This window comes from Haliotis asinina, chromosome 11 (assembly GCF_037392515.1).
Source record: "Haliotis asinina isolate JCU_RB_2024 chromosome 11, JCU_Hal_asi_v2, whole genome shotgun sequence".
NCBI classification, from domain to species: Eukaryota; Metazoa; Mollusca; class Gastropoda; order Lepetellida; family Haliotidae; genus Haliotis; species Haliotis asinina.
Window position 1 is genome coordinate 8,312,534 of NC_090290.1, and position 18,128 is coordinate 8,330,661.

The 18,128-nt window shown below is 41.1% G+C and overlaps 1 protein-coding gene and 1 pseudogene across 1 annotated transcript in view; both read right to left on the reverse strand.

Annotated features, from left to right (window-relative positions):
- Nucleotides 1–18,128, reverse strand: part of LOC137256133 (sodium-dependent proline transporter-like) — a 49,460-nt gene that overhangs the window by 26,472 nt on the left and 4,860 nt on the right. The gene's annotated exons all lie outside the window — the stretch shown is intronic.
- Nucleotides 747–11,263, reverse strand: LOC137256478 (uncharacterized; annotated as a pseudogene).

Consider the following 18,128-nt stretch of genomic DNA (forward strand, 5'->3'; position numbering starts at 1 on the left):
GTCCTACGTAGGTGATAATAAGTCCTATGTAGGTGATAATAAGTCCTACTCTGGAGATAATAAGTTATCGCTGCAGTCATCGGGGCTAGATACATACCGTATGTGTGATATAAGCACAACTGATATAGCTGAAGGCATTAACAATAAACGCGCCCTTCCTCCAACAAATAGTGTCGACGTTCCGTTCGGATCGGTAAAAAGTATGATCCTGTGCCGGTGTAAATCTGGGTAATAGTGGAACCTATGATTTGTGCGATATTCTGCCATCAAATATGTTTTAATAGAATTCGAATTGACTTTATTATCTAAAGAATGAAAATGAATCATAAACGTCAATCAATTTCGTAATTGTTTTGATACAAAAAAACCACAAACAGATGCAAAGAACAAGACACATTAAATATGTGTGCCTATACATTTAATAAAATGCACGAATCATTTTCTTTAATATTATCAGTTTAACTTATAAGGTTGAATTAAATCGCTGTTTATCATATGAAACTGCAATAATATTTATATATAACTTATTGAATATTGTACATCACAGGAACTAAAGCACGCGCCAGTTTAGGTAAGAGGGATACTGTACCACTTGTGAATCAACCGGACACGTAAGTACTCTTCATTATGATTTAATACCAACTCGAGCAGAACATGCACTCGTCCGCGCAACCCGGCCTCTGCGAACAATGGACATGACTGCGCCCCTTGAATGTCATGTGGAACAAAACTGAGAAGTATAAAATTCAAAAGCCCAGAACATAGTCCTTAAAACGACATGGTCGTCTGTGTTCACGGGAGGGCCTTGTTCGTTGGCTGGGATCTACCTCTGATGGAGAGTCAGAGTCAACAAAAGGCACATCTTCCTCTGATATGTGAGTGAAGCCAGGTTGCTGAACACTGTTGGGCTCCTGATATCCTGGCTGTTGTATAGGTGGAGTAAGAATTTCAAGAGGAATCTGTTTGGTACAAGGTAGGTGAAGAGGTTGATCAGGTTGGTCTTCATTGTCTGATGCGTCATCATATGTGAGTTTTTCCTGAGATGGCACCTTGTAGCACTCTGACAGCTTTACTCTGTATGAATTGTTGCGTAGCTGAGATCCTGTAAACTTGCGAATGTTGCACCATATGCCATCCCTGGCAACTACTAGATAACGAGATCTTGCACATGTTTTGTTACGATCATTGTGCAGGTATACCAAGTCACCGATCTCAATCTGGTCAATGACAGGACGATGACCCTTAGGAGCCTTTGATTTCTCACTGTCAGTGTGATTTGACGTACGGCTAACATGCTGGTCCATAATCAGCTGTTTGTCAGACATAGGTAACTGACAGAGAGTAAACTGATCTCTTTGTGTCCACATCTCGCGAGATGATAAACCACGAGAGTGAATGCGTGAGTTTAAACGAGCTACCGCAATGGCAAGAGTAGTCGCAGTGGTTGGGCCACGTAGGGGACCTTGACGTAAAAGCTCGTCCTCCAACTCTTGTATTGCCTTCTCAGCAACAGGGTTCTTGTTTCTGTTTTTAGCTCTGCCTATTTCAAGTGACAATCAGTGGTGCTGAAGTACCTCATTATTCTCAAGACTCTTGAAACCTGGGGCAGGATCGGTGCGAATAACAGCATGGGGACCATCAAGAGGACGGAATTCGATGCAAAGGCGTATCAAAGCGTCACAAAGGGTTGAGCTTCTTTCATCTTCAATAATGCAAGCCGTAGTGTAGGATGTCACGCACTCCCGGAGGACAAGAATGAACTGACGTTGACGTCGCATGACATCTGATGCAAATGTCAAACCAACACTTTCAGAGGATCACTGGTCCTTTGACCTACCACAACGTGTGGTGTCTTCCTCAAACAGGCACACTGATGGCATGATTTCGTGACATTATCAATTGACTTGTCCAAATCTAGAGCAAAGAAGTATCTGTGACATACTTGCTTGAGCTGATGAACTGATGGATGATCCACCTGAATATGCAAAGCAGTGATAAGTCCATCTAGAACCTGTCTCGGAACGACAATACACTCCCGTGTTTGACGGAGTGGGTCCGTCCTTCGGACCACAAGTAAGCCATCATTGTAGATAGTGGCTGCATTCAAGTATCGCTTGACATCTTTGATATCTGTCAACTTTTTCGAGGGTCTTGTACCTTGGAGAAGATGAGCATGAGTCCGTCTAAGATCAGAGCACTCCTCCTGAAGGGAGCGCCAAGCTTGTCTGCTGGTAAAGGGAAGTCGACTAGTGCCATTCAAGATGTCAGAAATGGAGACTTGTCTGACAACTGATTCTTCGGTGCGCTCAATAAAGGAGCAGATCTGGCATGATGGATCGATACAATCTGGTGCATTTCTGCTTGCAAAATCTGATGGGGCATTGGCCAAGCCGGCAAGGTGTTGAACTGTAGCCTGGTACCGACTGACTGTTGACAAGAAGGTGGATACACGTGGACTAGCGGAAAACTCTCCTCTACATAACTTCTCAAAAGCCAACACACAGGGTCTGCTGTCGGTCAGGATACATGCTTTCAGTTTAGATTGGATGATGAAAGGACTGAAGTGCTTGGTGGCAACGGCAATGGACAGTGCTTCTACCTCACAGGGTAGCCAGGCAACCTGTTGCCTGCGGAGCTTGGCACTGAAGAAACCGGCTATGTGCAGTGATTGATCACGAGTAATGTACACAGTAGCACCGATTCCTGGCTTCCTGACAGCACCGTCAGTGACTATCCATAATTGATCCTCAGGACATGGGAGAACTATTGACCTGTTTGAGGATAAGCCTTCCTGTGCCGTCTTAAAAGCTGCAAGTAGCTGGTCAGTCCATAGTAACCTATCCTTTGATTGGTGTCCGGCAGCTGCATCATCAAGTGGGGCAAGAAGGGTAGAACAACCAGGTATCACACGAGACAGGACCTTGTAGGCACCAATAAACGATCGTAGTCCATGCACTGTTACTGGAGGTGGACATGACGCCAGTGTGGAAACGCGATGAGGGCTTGCTCTGATGGAACCCTGGTGTCAGTGCCAACCTAAGATGGTAACTGATGTGGGCGAAATGACCGTCTTGTGAGGAGTCAGTCGTATGTTGTTGAGCTTGAGTACCTCTAGCACGCGGCGCCAATTGAACAGAAGGTCCTCAGCTGTATCACCTCCACAATAAAGGTCGTCAGCAAGTTTGGCAACAATTCCTTCTTTCAGTAGATCTCCTAACACACGGCACATAAGCTCCTCTAAAGCTGTCTCTGATCCTGGCATTCCCATGGCTGATCTAGCATACACCCTAACACCCCGAAATGGAGTTACTACGCCACAGTACTTCATGGATTCCTTGGCTAGTGGAATCTGGTAAAAGGCATTCGTTAAGTCAGTGGATATCAGATACCGGTATTTGGCAATTTGTCGGAGAGTTGAGTCCACATTCGGCATGAGTGCGGTTTGTGGCTTACTGTATCGGCCAACATCGGAGAATGCAGTCACCAGTCTGTAACCACCACTTGACTTCTTGACCAAGAAGGAGGGATTGACATATTCCACATGAACGCCGACATCCTCTGGTCGAGGCACCCGTGGCGAGCCACCTCCTCGTGGTGGGTGCTGGGTAACGCCAAGAGCTCGCCGACACCCCCGTAGTGGACCCGGGGGGATATTTGGTCCACCAACCCGTTTGCCGTGGGTTGCGTCCCGTGTCGGTGGAGGACGGGATCCTGGTGGTTGAGGGCACTGGGGCTTTTAACTGCGTTCCATTGTCCAACACACCACTTTGGCCTTTACTTCACCTAGACGGGTGGTCGAATGGGCCCGGTTCGACCAATCGGCTGGTCATGCCAAGCCCTGTGCATGGAGTATATATATCATTGCACAAATTTTATTTGGTTTTTTACTTTCGGTCTTGGCCTATTTGTTCATTGAGCTTTTCGAATTTTAAAATGCATTTTTGAAGTTCTAAATTTTTGCCTAGAGTCTTATGCCCAGAAGGCGGTGGCTCATGGGCCAATCTGGTAGACTAATTATTTCTGATTCTTCTGCTGGAGTATATCATCCGGGTATCCTTGGTGCTGTAAGCTGGAGGCCCGCTTACTTTAGCATTGTCCTTGTGATACTCCGTGGTGGGTGGGGAGCTCGGATGATGAACCGCATTACACTAACCATGGCTTATGAAACTCCAACCAAAAAAACAAAACGTCCACTTGATATTGACCCTGTTGATACTGACCATAGACCGTCTACATCGATTGAGTATTGGCCACGTTTCATTGTGATTGAGACTCCTGATAAGACACCTTTGAAGTTGAACCCCTTTGCTGTATCCAAAGGTATTCAAGGCATTGCTGGGGATGTGAAGAACATCAGACGCCTACGTTCCGGTGCCCTGCTAGTCGAGTGCGGGAAAAAGCAGCAAGCAACAAATCTGATGAATATTAAATCTTTCGTGGGCATTCCCGTCTCGGTTTCTGCACACAAAACCTTGAATACAAGTAAAGGTATCGTGAGAGATAGAGATCGATTGTTTGATGACATGTCGGAACTTGATATAGGATCTGAAATGAAGGATCAAGGTGTACTATATGTCAAGCGCTTTTCAACTCGCAGAAACAACGAAACCGTCAAAACAAATACGTATCTGTTTACTTTCTCATGTCCAAATGCTCCAAAATCAGTGAAGGCAGGCTACTGCAACATTCAAGTTGATACCTACATCCCCAATCCGCTCAGGTGTTTTAAATGCCAGAAATATGGACACGGTGTATCTACCTGCACATTGTCTGTTGTGTGTGCTCACTGTGGTGAGAAGACACACACAACAGAAGATTGTGACAGCGATTATAAAAAATGCACCAATTGCTCAGGCGACCATTCGTCCTTTTCTAAACAGTGTCCTATTTGGAAAGAGCAAATGGAGATCAATAAAATAAAATTCACTCAAAATATCTCTTTTGCGGAGGCCAAAAACTGGTAAAGACATCTGATCTTACAGAAAGTTATGCAACAGTAGCAAAAACATCATCGGTTTCTAGCTCTAAAACAACATCAACCACAGGCTGCCAAACTACCTTGACTTGGGTAAATTGCGATTCTCCACAGCATTTGTACCCTGCTATATCATCACAGACTGAGGAATCACTTCCTAGTACCTCAAGGTCTTCTGATCACAAATCATCATCTCAGTCACACTCAAAGTCTCAATCGACATCTGATAGTCAGCAAACGGTGAAAAGTAAACCGAAGCCAAAGCCTGATGCTTCAAAACATCAAAGTGGTAGAACTCCTAAAGGGTCACAGAACAAAATTCAATTGTTCAATAAATACGGATCTCTTGAAGACATGGACGTTTCTGAAAACGTCCATTCTAGGGCACATAGCTTGTCGCCCTCTAAAAGAGTGCGGGGTAGATCCCCAATAAATCCCCCCAAAAGATAGTTTATTCCAATAATATTATACAGTGGAACTGCAGAGGATTGAGGACTAATTTACACGAATTACAGCTATTAGTCCAAGATTTTACACCTTCAGCGTTATGTCTCCAAGAGACATATTTAAAACAAACAGATACATTTGACCTTCGTCACTTTAATACATATCATTGTTTTTCACCTCCGGGTGATAGAGCCACTGGCGGAGCATCTATTCTAGTCAGACAAAACGTTATTCAAAGCCCCGTTTCACTTAATACTAATATGCAGGCTGTTGCTGTGAGAATTACTTTACATGTAGCATTTACGCTATGCTCCCTCTATATTTCGCCATCTTCGACATTTGCCAAAACTGATCTTCAAGCTCTATATGGCCAACTCCCGAAACCCTGTATTATAATGGGAGACTTAAATGGGCACAACCCACTCTGGGGTAGTGTAAATATAAACACTAAAGGGAAATTGTTGGAGGACTTTTGTTCTGACAATGATTTGTGTATTTATAATGATGGTTCCAACACATATTTACATCCTGGTACAGGGACTTATTCTGCTCTCGACTTGTCAATTACAAATTCAGAACTATTAAATGAATTCGAATGGTCAGTCCACGATGACCTCTGTGGAAGTGACCATTTTCCTACTATATTAAAAGCTGTAACTCCATCTGATGTTCCTCCATCATCAAGACGGAATTTTAAAAAGGCTAACTGGGCATTATATGAAACACTGTGTGCTGAAAAACTTAAACCCGAACGTTTTATTGACGTTCCTGATGCTATTAAATGTTTTTCTGATGAACTGAATTCCATAGCTGATGAGTGTATACCAAAGTCCTCTGCAGTTCCACATATTCGAAAACCATGGTTCAGCGATGAATGCAAACAAGCTAGGAAGGCAAGGAAAAAAGCAGAACATTATTTCCGTCGCCATCCTATGGTGCATAATTTAAATAAATTTAAAATTTTAAATGCTAAAGCACGGCGTACTTTTAAACAGAATAAACGCCAATCTTGGCAAAATTATGTATCCAAAATAAATTCACGGACACCCATGTCCAAGGTATGGAACATGGTCCAGAAAATTAAAGGTAAGGGTACTAAATCTACAGTCCATCATCTTAAACATGGAGATCAGTTACTTACGGATAAATCAGATATTGCGAATAAACTGGGTGAAACCCTCGCTAAACACTCTTCCTCTTCTAATTATTTACCTAAATTCCAGCAGTATCAAAAACAAGAAGAAAAGAAAACTATTAATTTCAATTCAGATAATGGGGAAGATTATAATGAAACATTTTCTATTCATGAACTCCATACTGCTCTTGATCAAGCTCATGACACTGCTACAGGAGCTGATAACATACATTATCAACTCCTGAAGCATTTACCAGAATTCTGTTTAGAGACGCTCTTATCAATATTTGATGATATTTGGACATCCGGGAAATTTCCTTCTTCGTGGCGTGATGCTATAGTGGTACCAATACCTAAACCTGGACGTGATCATACGGATCCATCCAGTTATCGTCCGATTTCATTAACTAGCTGTGTTTGCAAGACCATGGAACGCATGATAAATAATCGACTTGTTTGGTACTTGGAAACAAATAACCTTACAATCGATATACAATGTGGTTTCCGTAAAAATAGAAGTACTATCAATCACTTAGTGCGTTTGGAATCATTTGTTAAAAACGCTCTAATCAATAACCAACACGCTGTGTCTATCTTTTTTGATCTTGAGAAGGCATATGACACAACCTGGAGGTATGGCATTCTGAGAGATCTACATGATTTCGGTTTGCGAGGTCGTTTGCCTCAATTCATAGGCAAATTTTTAAATAACCGACAATTTCAAGTCCGCGTAGGTTCTACCCTGTCTGATCATTACAATCAGGATCAGGGTGTTCCACAAGGCAGTATTTTGTCAGTCACACTTTTTAGTATAAAGATCAACAGTTTATCTAAAGTTTTAAACGATTCCATTGATGGATCCTTATTTGTGGATGATTTTAATATTTCTTGTCGTGGTAAAAATATGCATACCATAGAGCGGCAGTTGCAGTTATGTTTAAACAAAATAAATAAATGGTGTGTTGAAAACGGCTTTACATTTTCTAAATCGAAAACTAATTGCATACATTTTTGTCGTAAGTACAAACCACATAAAGACCCTGAACTATCTCTAGATGGCACTCCCATTAAAGTTGTCAAAGAAGCCAAGTTCTTGGGATTAATTTTTGACTCACACCTTACGTTTCTGCCTCATATTAAATCTCTGAAAACTAAATGCCTGAAAGCACTTGATTTGTTGAAAGTGGTATCAAATTCTAAATGGGGAGGTGATCAAGCTACCCTTCTCCATCTATATCGATCACTTGTCCGTTCTAAACTTGATTATGGCTCCATCGTATATGGTGGAGCCTGCAACAGCAACTTAAAAGTATTAGATTCTGTTCATCATCAAGGTCTAAGACTTTGTCTTGGGTCCTTTAGAACCTCTCCTGTTGACAGTCTATATGTTGAAGCCGATGAACCATCTCTTACACAACGTCGTATAAAATTATCTTTACAATATATCACGAAGCTATACTCTAACGAATCTAACCCTGCATATAACTGTGTTTTCAATCCTCTCTACGAGGACTTGTACAACAAAAAGTCTTCTCTTGTTCCACCTCTCGGGCACAGAATTAAACCCTTTCTTTCTTCGGCCGGCATTGAGCTGGAAAACATAGCTCCTTCCCGTCTTCTTTCTTCTCCTCCTTGGCAATTGGTTAGGCCACAAGTTGACCTAACATTAACGACTTTTAAAAAATCAGAAACGAATGAATTACAGTATAAACAAGAATATAATCAACTGAAACATCAATATAGCAATTACAAACCCTTATTTACAGATGGATCCAAGGACGGTGGCGCAGTGGCTTGTGCCACTGTCATTGGATCCAGAACAATATCTTCTAGATTACCAGAGTTCTATTTTTACAGCAGAAGCTAACGCCATATTAACAGCTCTTAAATATATTCAAAGACACCCGAAACGTAAACAGTATATAATCTATTCAGACTCTCTTTCTTGCCTTCAGGCTATTAAAAATCTTTCTTGTAAACATCCACTTTTAATTGAAATTATTGAACTGTATAATAATCTTGCTACTGGCCAATACGACATCGTCTTCTGTTGGTTACCCAGCCATGTAGGCATTTCTGGTAACGCAATGGCCGATCTTGCTGCCAAGGCAGCACTCAACAAATCTGTGACACCACTTCTTCTTCCCTACACTGATTATAAAGCTAACATTAGATCTTATATCCATGATCTGATGCAGAAGAAGTGGGACACCCAAGTTGGTATAAATAAATTACATGAGATAAAACCTTACATTGGTTATACCCACTTGGGTTGTCAGTCCAGATTTGAAGAGGTCATACTGCGACGATGTCGTATTGGCCACACTAGATATACTCATGCATACCTGTTAAAAGGTGAGGATCCTCCATTTTGTATCCCTTGTGATGAGAGAGTCACGGTCAAGCATATTCTGCTTGACTGTGTCGAATTCTCCATCACAAGGGATATGTATTTTACAGTTAAAACGATGAAGGATCTTTTTACCAGCGTTAGTTTTCATTTAATTATTGGTTTTTTTAAAAGAAATTGATTTTTTGATTGAATTGTGAGCAATATGTTTCTGTAAAAAGATATATTTTAATAATTGGTAGTTTGGATTCGTAACTAGAATTGTTAGTGGCTGTACCCTCAAAGGGGGTTGAAGTATTGTAAAAATATTGTCCTCCTGAGAGGGTACGTAAGTCCAAAAACATTCATAGTAAATTTAATTCTACCAGGCTTTTAATCGTAGTATTCCTGTTGTTTTAATTGTGGCTAACATATTCTACACTCGCCAGCGGCTGAAGGGATGGTGTAAATCCAACTAGGGTCCATGCAGGTAGCTAAGGTACTGTAAGTCCCCATGGTCCCTAGTATGGTGACCTACCTTCTGTTGCTGGCGATATATAGTCTGTTTTTATATTGTATTGTCTGAATATTGCTATTAGTTTTAACTTTCCAAGCTAGTTTTAATTCAAATTGTGATACTGTAGTTGTTTTACTGTCCTTTGTCGACAGGTTTTATAACACACACATATTCGTTTTCAGTGGTCTGTTCCCGTCACGATATGGCTGAAATATTGCCGATGTGACGTTAAATATTAACTCACTCACTCACTCCTCTGGTCGAACGAACACCCCCATGTCCTCTAGTTCATTAAACTTCTGTTGAAGTTCAGAGAGTTTGTCTCTTGAATACTGTGGAACTCTGCCTTTTCGTTGAGGAGGTTGTACCGGACCCATGTTAACAAAGGCTTCAAATGGTCCTGATGCTCCATTATACCCCTCAATGTGTGGGTCAAAAACCTTGTCGAATTCTGTGAGAAGTGATGCGAATTGTGATCTAATGGCCACTGGTAGAATGTTGTCTGGGTCTATACGGACTGGACCGGAGAAATTCTTTTCCCTAGTTTGAGTGGGTGCACTGGGTGTCTGTTCAGATACCTCCGCAAGGTCGGTAACGGAAACTTCTGGAATGAATACTGGACGTATCTGACAAAAGTGCTCATGCTTCTTGAGCGTTTGTGGCGTATATGTCAGATTAGGAATCCGTAGTTTGCCTGAGACACTAGAAAGGACATCTGGTTCCGGCCATGTTGGTGACACAGTAGATGCTCCAGAGCGGGTATCAAGTCGGGGTTCAATGGCAAACATCTCATCTGATGAGGAATAACTGTCTGGAACAGGTATCTCGATAAACTCCCCCGGCCATATGGTAGCAGGTTTGTTCGGGGCTCTGAGCACACAGGCTCTTCTAACAGTATGCTTGTCTGACGGGTTTCCTGAGCCATACGTGTAGATCGTGCCATCACCAAGTATGATCTGCCTCTTTGCAGGACGTATAGCTATATCGTTGGCCTCCATAAATGGTATTCCTGCAAGAATATCCACATCAAGGTTCTCCACCACAAGACCATTGAAACTGAATTCCTTGTTGTCACTGCATAGAAGTATGCTTGTCTCTCTAACAACCTTAAGAGGAGATGAACCATCCGCATGATGAGCTGACTGGGAGCTCTCTTCGATAACAGCACCAAGATAAGTCGCCATGGAGAGGCGGATCAGGTTTCCGGTGGCTCCACTATCTATTATCTACACGAGCAGTCATGTGACCACAGAAGGTGTCCATGTGTGGAGATTGTCGAACCTGAACTCGAAGTGTTGAGAGAGAATCTGCAGGGGGTTCCTCAGTATCCAAACTGTCCCGTGTGTAGTCAGGATCGATGCAAGCCTCCTCTGAGTCATCAAGGATATTTACTATTTGCCTGGCCTTAAGCATGTACCTGCGATCGTGATCTGGAAGGAACTTGCATTCGCTGAGAAAGTGACCATGGTCCCCACGACCAGCAGCTTTGCATAATGGACACGATTTGCTGACCTTTCGCATTGGTCGTGTTGTTGGTTTAGGACCTGAGAAGGGTGAAGAGTGCTTTTGGTTTGTGGTAGCTCTCATTACCATAGCATCCTCTGCAGTGCGAATTTCATCCAATAGTGAGTCAAGAGCCTGAGAGATTTCTGGTTTCAGTGAGGCAACAGTACGTGAGCGCAGGTCTGTACCATAACGTTGTTTAACCAACTTTGGCAGGTCAACGTGGATTAGTCTAAGCCAAGTAAGCACAACAAAGTTTTCCAATGATGGTGAGAGCTCCTCGTCCTCGTCCAGTGCAGTGCCGTGGTGGGTGATACCACCGTCACGACGAAGTAAATTGTCCTCCACAAAGGCCATGAGTCTCTGATATAAATCTTCTTCAGGTCTCTCGTTGGGCTCGAGCTTAATGTCTGTGAAATCGAGGAAATGGCCACCAGTGGCTTGAAAACCAAAGTGAAGGCGTATGGCGTGCCATATACAGCCTAAGGACGTAGAGTTCTTGATAATAGTATTTCTCGAGATGATAGGGCAGAAATTGGCAATTTGTCCAAGCATTAGTTCTAAACTGCTTACCTTTTGTTGTGCAGTACGCCTTTGGGCTTGCTGGACATCGTCACCATCGTTTGTCATGCCTCTGAGCGGTGTTGTCCGCGTCTTTTTCAGCCATGTAGCCCCGTCGATGAGAAATGGAGCGAAGTGCGCATCAAGTGATAAAGTGTACAAGAGGTTTTGCCTCCAACTTTCAAACGAAGTCACTGTCTCTGCCTTGGTAAGACACGCTGAGCATTCGCCATAATGAACAAGTAGTTTCACGCGTTATCCAGGCGCGCTACCGCCTGACCTGTCAACCACGTTCAGTGACACCCAAGTAACACAGTGAGTGAGTGAGTGAGTTTAGTTTTACGCCGCACTCAGCAATATTACAGCTATATGGCGGCGGTCTGTAAATAATCGAGTCTGGACCAGACAATCCAGTGATCAACAACATGAGCATCGATCTGCACAATTGGGAACCGATGACATGTGTCAACCAAGTCAGCGAGCCTGACCACCCGATCCCGTTAGTCGCCTCTTACGACAAGCTGAGTCGCCTTTTATGGCAAGCATGGGTTGCTGAAGGCCTATTCTACCCCGGGACCTTCACGGGTCCCCAAGTAACACAGACCAATGAGACGCCTGCTTCGTTAGACGTGAGTCGTATCTCGCTGCCACCACGCCAGTTTAGGTAAGAGGGATACTGTACCACTTGTGAATCAACAGGACACGTAAGTACTCTTCATTATGATTTAATACCAACTCGAGCAGAACATGCACTCGTCCGCGCAACTCGGCCTCTGCCACCCGAGAGATGTTCAAGGGGAATAACTCTCTTGCCTCATTACACTGCCAAGCAAACCTGCATTGGCGACGTGTTGCAGTAATAGCTACGTGTGATCTTCTACCACTTGTGTAGATGAATTCAGTGTTGTATAGAACACTTACTTAGTCAAATTCCGATGTAAATACTATTCAAACAATCAAAAGCTTGCAAAGAATAAAAACGCATACCCTATATCCACATATGATAAGATGCTGAACATGAATATATGCACATACTGAAATCACTTTCATGGAACAATATCTGAACTATACGCAGAATATATATACATCACAATATTGAAAGTGCAATCGCAATGATATGGCCAGTGTGTTTTAGTCTTGTTCAACCGATCTTCACCTCAAAGAAATTGCCTAATATGTGCAACAATGTGACGCCACTACCGATGACCAATGTCTTTCAAACTGGCGGCTTCGCTAACAAGGGTACACAGGATTTTCCGAGGACTCTTCCCTTGATTCAGGGATCGTTCGTACATAAATATGAGATGTAAGCAATCGGAATTATGCTGACCATCTGTGCACTGTTATATGTTTTTATCATTTACATTGTATATCACGGGAGAAGCTAAAAATGCCGATAGTACCATTGTCAATCTGCATTAAAAGTTTGACAGTTTCTTATGAATTATCAAATGATTGCATTGTATGTATTTTTATTGTTATTTATTTATTATCTTTTTTGATATTATTGCTACGATACTCTTTCCCAGAACATTCTATGCTTATTGAGACATCGTAAGCAGTAATTAGACGTCTAGATCTGGATGTCGGAAAATTACTCGTTACATGAAAACTTGATATCAGTGATCATTAATATGCTATTATTGTAATTCAATACCCACAGTATTTATCCGATTTTCCCATTTCAGAACATACAGCAAATAACGCTCTGAATCGTAATTTTGTCTAGTGTGAAAAATGGCGACATTTACGATGAAGCCTATTTTGAAAGGTAATTTTATGCGCTTTAGCTTGGTCTGAGATACTATGGAATGATATCACGAAGCAGGGAATTTTTGACAGAATTCACAAAATGTGAACTATATATATGCGCATGGTATATTTGGATTTCAAACTGAGGGGTGAGGAGGAAGGACATATATGTGGCATCCAGGGGGTTACGAATGGAAATTAACGTTGATACTTTACTGTTTCAATTTCTCAAAGCTACCCTTTTTGGTTTGTAAGTGAGTGAGTTAATATTTAACGTCACATAGGCAATATCTCAGCCATATCGGGATGAGAACATTTAATACTGAAATGAAATATATGTCTATTTTAAAACCTGTCAAGGAATGACAGTAAAACAACTAGAATATCACAAATGAGAATATAAAACTAGTAACTATACCTAAAACAGTTTATCTATTGAGGACAATACACGATATAAATGGGCTATAGATTGCTAACAACTGAAGGTAGATCACCATACTAGGGACCATGGGGGCTTACAGTACCTCTGCTACCTACATGGACCGTAGCTGGATTTACATCATCCACTCAGCTGTCAGCAATTTGGGAAATCTAGCCATGCAAATAAAAAGACACTTATGCTACGATTAAAAACGTTGAATTTACTTTGAATGTTTGTGGACTTACGTACCCTCTCAGGGGGACACTATTTTTACAGCACTTCAACCCCCTTTGAGGATACAGCCGCTATAAAGCACAGTTATGAATTTAAAATTCCAATAATAAAATATGTATCTATTTACAATTCAGTCAATATATCTAATTCTTTTTAAAATGCAATAATTAAATGAGAGCTTGTGTTATTAAATGATCCCTCAGAGTTCCTGAATTAAAATAATGATCCCTTGTGATGCAATACTCAACACAGTCAAGCAGGATATGCTTGACTGTGATTCTTTCATCACAAGGGATACAAAACGGAGGATCCTCACCTTTAAGCACATATTTATGTGTATATCTTGTGTGGCCAATACGACATCGTCGCATGATGACCTCCTCAAATCTGGACTGCCAACCCAAGTGGATGTAACCAATATACGGTTTTATTTCATGTAATTTATTGATACCTACTTCAGTGTCCCACTTCTTCTGCATCAGATAACTGATATACGTTCTAATACAAGCTTTGTAATCTGAATATGGAAGAAGTGGTGTCACAGATGTGTGGAGTGCTGCTTTAGCAGCAAGATCGGCCATCACATTCCCAGAAATACCTACGTGAGTGGGTAACCAACAGAAGACGATGTCGTATTGGCCAGTAGCAAGAGTATTAAACAGTTCAATAATTTCAATTAAAAGTGGATGTTTTCAAGAAATATTTTTAATAGCCTGAAGGCAAGAAAGAGAGTCCTGCAGCAGCAATAAACGGTTTTATTCTGGGCCCAAGAGGTGGAACAAGAGAAGACTTTCTGCTGTACAAATCCTCATAAAGAAGATTGAAGACACAGCTATATGCAGGGTGGTGGTGGACAGAATCAAGAAGTTTAAGGTTGCTTTTACAGGCTCCACCATAGACGATGGAGCCATAATCAAGTTTAGAACGTACTAGTGATCGATATAGATGTAGAAGAGTAGCTTGATCCTCTCCCCATTTCGAATTTGACACCACTTTCAACAAGTCAAGTGCTTTCAGGCATTTAGTTTTAAGTGAATTAATATGCGGTAAAAGCGTTAAGTATGAATCAAAGATTAGGCCCAAGAACTTGGCTTTCTTCACAACTTTAATCGGCGTGCCATCTAGAGACAGTTCAGGGTCTTTATGTGGTTTGTATTTACGACAAAAATGTATGCAGTTAGTTTTTGATTTAGAAACTTTAAAGCTGTTTTCAAGACACCATTTATTTACCTTCTTTAAACACAATTGCAGTTGTCATTCAATGGTATGCATATTTTTACCACGACAAGAAATATTAAAATCATCCACAAATAACACAAATCCATCAATTGAATCGATTAAAACTTTAGATAGACTGTTGATTTTGATGCTAAAAAGAGTGACAGACAAAATACTGCCTTGTGGAACACCCTGATCCTGATTGTAATGATCAGACAGGGTAGAACCCACTCAAACTTGAAACTGTTTGTTATTTAAAAAGTTGGCTATCAATTCAGGCAAACGACCTGCAAACCGAAGTCATGTAAATCTCTTAAAATGCCATATTTTCAAGTAGTGTCATATGCTTTTTCAAGATCAAAAACGATAGACACAGCGTGTTAGTTGTTAATTAGTGCGTTTTTAACAAATGATTCCAGTCACGTCTGTTTTCACGGAAACCATATTGTATATCTGTTATCAGGTTATTTGTTTCCAGGTATCAAACAAGTCCATTATTTATCATGCGTTCCATGGTCTTGCAAACGCAGCTTGTTAATGAAACCGGACGATAATTGGATGGATCGGTATGATCACGTCCACTTTTCGGTATTGTTGCTACTATGGCGTCACGCCATGAGGGAGGAAAGTTACCCGATGTCCAAATATCATCAAAAATGTTTCGGAGAGTTTCTAAGCAGAATTCTGGTAAGTGCTTCAGCAGTTGATAATGTATGTTATCAGCTCCTGTAGCTTTGTCATGAGCTTGATCAAGTGCAGTATGGAGTTCATGAATAGACGTTTCATTGTAATTTTCCCAATTATCAGAATTGAAATTAATAGGAATTTAGGTAAATAATTAGAAGAGGAAGGAGTTTAGCAAGGGTTTCGCCCAGTTTATTCTCAATATCTGATTTATCTGTAAGTAACTGATCTCCATGTTAAAATGATGGACAGTGGCTTTAGTACTTTTACCTTTAATTTTCTGGACCATGTTCCATACCTTGGACATGGGTGTCCGAGAATTTATTTTAGATACATAATTGTGACAAGATTGACGTTTATTCTGTTTAAGCCTCGTTTTAGCATTAAAAAATTTAAATTTATTTAAATTATGCACCATGGGATGGCGACGGAAATATTGTTCTGCTTTTTTCCTTGCCTTCCTAGCTTGTTTGCACTCATCTTTGAACCATGGTTTTCTTATGTGTGGAACTGCAGATAACTTTGGTATACACTCATCAGCTATGGAATTCAGTTCATCAGAAAAACATTTAATAGCACCAGGAACGTCAATAAAACTTCAAGGTTTAAGTTTTTCAGCACACAGTGTTTCATAGAAAGCCCAGTTAGCCTTATTAAAATTCCGCTTTGATGATGGAGGAACATCAGTTGGAGTTACAGCTTGTAAGATAGTAGGAAAATGGTCACTTCCACAAAGGTCATCGTGGACTGACCATTCGAATTCATTTAGCAGTTGTGAATTTGTGAGTAACAAGACGAGAGCAGAACAGGTCCCTGTACCAGGGTGTAAATATGTGCTGGAACCATCATTATAAATACATAAATCATTGTCAGAACGAAAGTCCTCCAACAATTTACCTTTAGTGTTTGTAGTTACACTACCCCAGAGTGGATTGTGCCCATTTAATCTCCCAATGTAATGCAGGGCTTCGAAAGCTGGTCATATAGAGCCTGAAGATCAGTTTTGGTAAACTTCGAAGACGGCGAAGTATAAAGAAAGCATAGTGTTAACGCTACATGTAAAGTACTTCTCACTGCAACAGCCTGCATATTAGTATTAAGTGAAACAGGGCTTTGAATAACGTTTTGTCTGACTAGCATGGATGATCCCCCAGTGGCTCTATCACCCGAAGGTGAAAAACAATGATATGCATTAAAATGACGAAGGTCAAATGTATCTGTTTGTTTTAAATATGTCTCTTGGAGACATATCGCTGAAGGTATAAAATCTTGGACTAATAGCTGTAATTCATGTAAATTAGTCCTCAATTCTCTGCAGTTCCACTGTACAATATTATTGGAATAAACTATCTTGGGGGGATTTATTGGGGATCTACCCCGCACTCTTTTGGAGGGCGACAAGCTATGTGCCCTAGAATGGACGTTTTCAGAAACGTCCATGTCCTCTAAAGATCCATATTTGTTGTGTAGCTGAATTTTATTTTCCGACTCTTTCGGGGCTCTTCCACTAAGTTTTTTAAGGCCTCATGCTTCACTTTAGTTTTGCTTGTACTAACTGACTGCGTATCAGACGACGATTGAGATTGTGAACGCGACTGAGAGGGTGGAGAGGGTCAGAAGATGACTCTGAGTGCTTTTGTGACTTACTAGGAAGTAATTTTGTAGTTTCAGAAGATGTAATAGGATAGAAAATCTGGGGAGAATGAGATTTGACCCAAGTCAAATTTGTTTGACAGCTTGTGGAAAAAGTAGATATTTATGACTTGGTTCAGTTGGTGTTTTGGTTATAGAAGCATAACTGTCTGAAAGTTCAGATCTCTTTACAAGTTTTTTGGCATCAGAAAAACTGATATTTTGGGTAAATTTGATCTTGTTAATTTCCATGTGCTCTTTCCAAATCGGACACTCTTTCGAAAAAGATGAATGATTTCCTGAACAGTTGGTGCATTTTTTAAAGGTACTTGTACAATCTTCTGTTGTATGTGTCTTCTCACCACAGTGAGCACACACAACGGACAATGTACAAGTATTTACACCATGGCCGTACTTCTGGCATTTAAAACATCTCAGCGGGTTTGGAATGTACACGTCAACCTTGATGTTGCAGTAACCAGCCTTCAATGATTTTGGAGCTGTCGGAGATGAAAAGGAGAACAGATACGTGTTGGTTGGAACAGTTTCATTGTTTTTACGGGTTGAAAAACGTTTGACGTAGAGCACACCTTGATCTTTCATTTCGTACCCAATATCAAGTTCTGACATTTCAGCAAATAGTCGATCGCTGTCTCTGACGATGCCTTTGCTTGTATTTAAGGTCTTGTGGGCAGTGACAGTAACTGGAACACCGACGAA